This window comes from Meles meles, chromosome 5 (genome assembly GCF_922984935.1).
Source record: "Meles meles chromosome 5, mMelMel3.1 paternal haplotype, whole genome shotgun sequence".
NCBI lineage: Eukaryota > Metazoa > Chordata > Mammalia > Carnivora > Mustelidae > Meles > Meles meles.
Window position 1 is genome coordinate 201297 of NC_060070.1, and position 6000 is coordinate 207296.

Consider the following 6000-nt stretch of genomic DNA (forward strand, 5'->3'; position numbering starts at 1 on the left):
TGGGTGAGGACAGGGTCTGGGGCCTGGTGTCCTTCACCACCCTGGACTCCTGGAAGTAGGAAGAGGTACCGCCCCCCCACCCAGTGTGGACAGGGCTACACCGCCAAAGGCCTCCCCTTACTCTTCTGTCAATGGGGCCATAGACACAGGCTGTCCCTAGGCTCCCACAGGCTTGTCGAAGACTCCCTCGAGGTCCTTCTGAGCAGAGGACAGCCTGCAGGCTTGGGGGGCTGACATCGTGGGCTTGCAGAATGTGGCAGAGCGCTAGAGCCCTGGTCTGGCGACCAAGGACGGGACCCTCCTTGTTGCAGCCTCAGGGACCCCCATGTGCAAGAGGTTCCAGAGTCAGTGCTCTGCTCAGGGGGACAAGGCCTTAGCAAGGAACCAAGCACGGGCCCAGGGGAGGGAAACAGGGACAAGGGAGGCTTCTGAGGTTTCTCCCATCACCCCTGGAGCCCACAGTTCCTGCTCCTGTGAGACACACAAAACCAGAGACGGAGACAGACCCGGAGACAAAGACAAAGACAGAGACAGACACCGAACACAGGAGAGAGGGAACCAGGAGAAGTCACAGCCTTTCCTCCATCGGCTGGGAAATGACCACCAAACACTTTGTCCCCTTCTCAGTCAAACGGGCCAGCCACCCTGGCAGGACGGATTCGGGAATGCCCGGGAACCACGGTGGGGGATGCCCAGCACATGGGCGCAGACGAGGCCCTTGGACCTCAACCTAATGGCAGCCCCTGGAAGCCTGTGTCACCACGGTCAGACTCCATGCACTGCCACCTTGCCACGGCTGATGGGACCCAGGCAGGAGGAGGGTGGCTTTGCCTGGATCCCAGAGCAGATCCAGGCCCCTCTGGGCTGTGCTCCATGCCCCCGCTCAGCCCCTGGCTCGCCCGGGCATCTCCAAGTGTGTGCACCAGCCTCCCGGGAGAGCAGGTACGGAACGTATGGAGAGGTCCCACCCCTGATGGCATCCCCAGAAGTGGAAGCCAGAACACCCCCAGTGTGCACACGGGGAGACTGGGGAGGCCCTGGGAGCCACAGGGTGCGTCCGCGGTCCCAGTCCTGGGCAGGAGCCGGAGCAGGAACCCGGTCTGAACCCAGCTCTGGGCCCTCACAGCGGGGACCACAGCTGCACCCAGGCCTCCCAGGGGCCGTGGGTAGGCCCTGCGGCGGTCACTGTGTAGACAGGGCATGGGGTGGTGGTGAGCCTGGAGCAGCTGGGGGAGGGGCGCCCTCAGGGAGCCGGGGGTGAGGAGGAAGTCGGGTAAGGAGCCCCCAGGCAGCGGTGACCTCACTTCCCCGACGACACAGCCCAACGGAATTGGAACCCACGTGTCCAGGCACCCACGTTCCAGAGACAACCCCCTGCCCAGCTCATTTCTGCGGAGATCCCGACAGAAGCGACATGTTCCTCTGTTGCATACCCAAGTCCAGAGCAGGCGGGCAGAGGGGAGCTCGCCCGCCAAGCACTTCCCCTCGCTGCGGAGGGCCTGGCAGGGCTCCCCGACGCCTCTGGCCCTTTGGCAAGAAGAATCGAAAGGTGACCCCGGGAGGCTCCGAGTCAGACAGCCCCACACCTTCTGATTGACCCGTGCTGCCCCAGGCCTCCTCCCCGTGTGTGTGTGTGTGTGTGTGTGTGTGTGTGTGTGTGTGAAGAGAGCTCATCGGGGGTGGAGACGCCCCGAGCAGGAGCAGGCTGATGAGGGGTCAGATGCCCGGTGGGCAGGTCATGTTCACACCCCAGGTTCAGGCTGGCTACGTGGGATGGGGTGTGGGGGCTGCGCCCTTCTGCCCGGGGCTTATCCTGAGACCCTGCAGGGACGGGTCCCTGACCCAGGTGCGGGGCTGTGCACGCGCAGGTCTGCGTGTGATCCGGGAGAAGCCGGGGGACTGATCAGGAGGACGGTGGGTATGGCCGGGCAGGGCTCTGCGGCCTCTTGCACACTCCCCGTCTCTGCCTTGGCAGGCCACGGATGAAAGAGGAAGGAGGCGGGAAGGCACGCACTCCTCCCTGACCCTGGAGTCCCCGGGCCTGGGAAGGCCTCCGGTCCCTCCCAGACCACGGTCCCCGCTACTCCATTGGACTGCGGTCCTGGACACGGAGCCCACGGAGGCCAAGGCCGAGGGTGAGAAGGCTGGGATGGGGTGCCTGTGGCTGTGTGGGGAGGGGTCGGTGATGGGCCCCACAGGGAGAAGCCCCCACAGGCTGGCGTGGGGCCGGGAGCCACGACCTGCCTCGGAGCACCCAGTGGGCGTCGGGGAGACGTCCCGGGGAGGGTTCCTTCGTGGCCGCGGCTTCTCCGGGAGACCCCGGGCTGTGCTCGGTCTCTGCCAAGGCGCAGGGAGAGGCAGGCCTGCGGGTGACCTTCTCTCCTCTCACAGCTACTCCGGCGGAGGAGCTAGACCCACTCCCAACTTCAGCAGCTCCGGAGGGGGCCATGGTGACGAGAGAGACTTCGGCGGGAGACCGGGAGCCGACAGGGGACCGGCCGCCTGCCCACGGAGGTGCTGATGCTGTGCAGGGAGAGCCGGCTCCTGCTCCTGCCCCCAGCCCTGCTCCTGCCGCTCCCCCTGCCCCTGCCCCTACCAGAGCTACTCCCACGTCCCCTGCCCCTGCCTGTGCTCCTGTTCTGGCCCCTGACCCAGATCCTCCCTTGGTCCCACCGCTTCCCCGGGCCCTCACGGGGCCCCTCTTCCTGCCCCAGACCCAGCTCCTGCCCTTGACCCTGCACCAGTCATCACCACGGCCCTTGTCCCAGCTCGTGCTCCTGCCCCTGCCCCTGCCCCTTCATCTGCCCCTGCCCCTGCCCATGCACCTGCCCCAGACCCAGCTCCTGCCCTTGACCCTGCACCAGTCATCACCACTGCCCTTCTTCCAGCCCGTGCTCCTGCCCCTGCCCCTGTCCCTTCTCCTTTCCCTGCCAGGGCCACTGCCCCTGACCCAGGTCCCACCCCTATTCCCGCCCCAGACCCAGCCCTTAGCCCTTCTTCCTGCTCCTTTCCCTGCCCTTGCCTGTGCACCTGTTCCTGTCTCTGACCCAGCTCCTGCTCTGGATCCCGCGCTGGCCACGACTGCTGACCCTGCCCCCGCCCCGATCCCGGCCCCTGCCCCGACACCTGCTCCTGCGGGGCTCCCAGACCCGCATCCAGAGCCCACAACTCTGCGGGGAGATCTCCCCGTAAACTTACCCTCCGTTCCGTCCCCTGACCCCGACACCCCCCCAGAATGTTTCCTCCCCTCCCCCTGTGTTCTTCCTCTCCTCTATGGAGTCACCGTCATAGTCGCCGTCCATCTCCTCTATGCTGTGTATTATTTATTTTAAATAAAGTACCTGTTTTCCCTTGAACGCGTCATGAGCATGAAGTGCATTCCCGACGCTGCGCCACCACACCCCAGAACGTCGCTGCAGGAGAGCTCCTTCCCCAAAGGAGACCCTGAGCCCAAGCCCTCCCTGCCCATGGCTCCCCCAGCCTGGCCCCTCGCAGCCCCTAAGCTGCTTTCTCTTTCTGCTCCTGCACGTGTTCTGGAGGTCTATGGAATTGGAAACCCTCCATAGGTGCCTTGGAGTCTGCCCACCTCTTTTCAATGGGCACTCGTTTGCTTTTGTTCTCTGTTGGACATAGAGTTGCCCTTATTTGATGTTGAAACGCCCAACGGATTACAGAGGAGATGTCATCCTAGGGACCCCTTTAGGAATTCTGGGCACAGTCTTGGGGCCAAGGCCCCGATGTTCGTGGTGGGACACCCCAGTCGGTCCCCAGACAGGACACGGCTGTTTCCTCCCGTGGCCCACACAGAAACCAGGGAAATGCAGAAAGCTGGAAGGCACACCGCAGAGGGCAGACGCATCGCTCCCAACCCTAGGCCAGAGAAAGGTTTCCCATGGGTCTGCTCCAGTCCATGCTCCAAGTCACCGGGTCCCACAAGGACAGAGACTAAACACGTGCCAGTTCGAGGGGGAGGATGGGCACACGGGGAGTATGTGTCAGGAGATGCAGGAGCTCCCGGGGAAGGACTCGGGCAAAGGAAACCCTGGGGAGGCAGGGCTGGTCACCCTCAGACTGGCAGGTGTCTGGTCTGGGGACCAGCAGCCCTGGGGAGAACGTGAGGAAGCAGAGGTCCAAGGCAGGTGTCCTGGAGAGAAGGGTGACAGGCACCCCCGTCTGGGACCACCGTGAGCCGCACCCGTCCCAGGCCACAGGTGCACCGTTCACCTAGCAGGGCTCAGCCTGGGACTCACCCCCAGAAACTCTGGCTCGGTCGTTCACAGACGTGTTTTCAGGAGCAGCCGGCACAGCGGTGGTGGAGACAGCAGGGGCTGGAACCGTGTTCATGCCCAAGGAGATGGATGGGATCCTCCTCCCAGTCCTCATGACAGAATGTCCCGTGGCTACTTTCTCCGTGTCGTCTGGGGCACAGGATGGCGGCAGCCCCTCCTGAGACCCGACTCCTGCCATCCTGCTCCTGGGGACATTCAGAATTGTTGGAGAAGGAGGTGGAGAGGATCCAGGACGACAAAGGCCCGAGGAAAAGGAAGGTCAGCACAGGGAGGACAGATGGACCTGCCCCGAGCCACGACTCAGGGCCGAATCCTCACCCGAACCAAAACCCCAATACTAAACCTTACCCGAACCCGAACCCGAACCCGAACCCGAACGCTAACCCAAACCCGAACCCGAACCCCTAACCAATAACCCTAACACCGAATCTGAAGGCGAACCGGAAGCCCAACCCTAACCCTAATCCTAACCCTAACACTAACCCCTAACCCTGACCCTGACCGTTACCCAGACCCGGACCCCAACCCGGACCCTAACACTGACCCTGACCCTAACCCTCACAACCCTGACCCTAAACCCTAAACCTGACCCTAAACCTAACCCTGACCCTGACCCTAGCCCTGACCCTGACCTTAACGATAGCCCTGACCCTGACCCTGACCCTAATCCTAACCCTATCCCTCTAGCCCTAACCCTTACCTTCTAAACCTAACCCTAACCCTCACCCTAACCCTCTAACCCTCACCCTAACCTTCTAATCCTAACCCTAACCCTAACCCTAACTCTAACTGTGACCCTCACCCTAACCCAAACCCTAACCTTCCCTCCCACCCAATGACTCAAGCCAGGGCTAAATCCAAGGGCAGGCTGGACCTCTGTCCCCAGGAACAACCAGGAAGACCAAGCAGAGGGAGAGAGGAGAAGTGGAAGGGGCCCACTGACCTCCCTGCCACCGATGTCTCCAAGGCCTCTGGCTCAACCCCGCATTTCGTGGGACCCTGGGAGGGATTCTGAATTCCAGGCCAGCTGGGTGGGGAGTACTCGGTGACCTTTGCATCCCCAGATGTCCAACCCGCCTGGCCTTGCACCCTGAGCCTTGCTCCCCGGGATACGCATGGTTCTGCTGCTCAGCAGACTTCGGGGCCACAGAGCACTTGGCAGAGGTGAGGGAACATGGGGGACCAGACAGGGACAGCGCCATGGGTCGCGTACACATCCACCGCAAGGCTGGGTCACGGTCCAGGTGCTGCGTGCAGGTCTCCTGGGCACACCTGGCCGTCTCGGAATGGAGGTCTGTGTGCCTGGGGCACCTTTCCTCCACCTCCACCTCCCCCTGGAGGAACGGCCAGATTCAAGCATGTCCATGTCCAAGCCTCAGAGACAGTTGGGAACCTGGGGTCGAGAGAGGCAGGGACTGGTCCAGGACAAAAGACGGGTACAGAGTCCAAGGAACAGAGCTTCCCTCCAGTCCTAGGCAAGCCCCGACCCCCCCATGAGGTCTGCTTTGAGGGTGAGGGCCTCTCAGATCCTTGGGGAGAGCTACCCACCCCGTCCCATGTGGGGACGTGACCTCGAGCCTCTCCAGACAGGGAGAGGCCTATGTGCTTGGACGTGCGCACGTACACACACACACAGACACACACGCGCGCGCAGACACACACACACACACACACACACACACACCCCACTCTGCCCAGCGAGGGGTCAGAG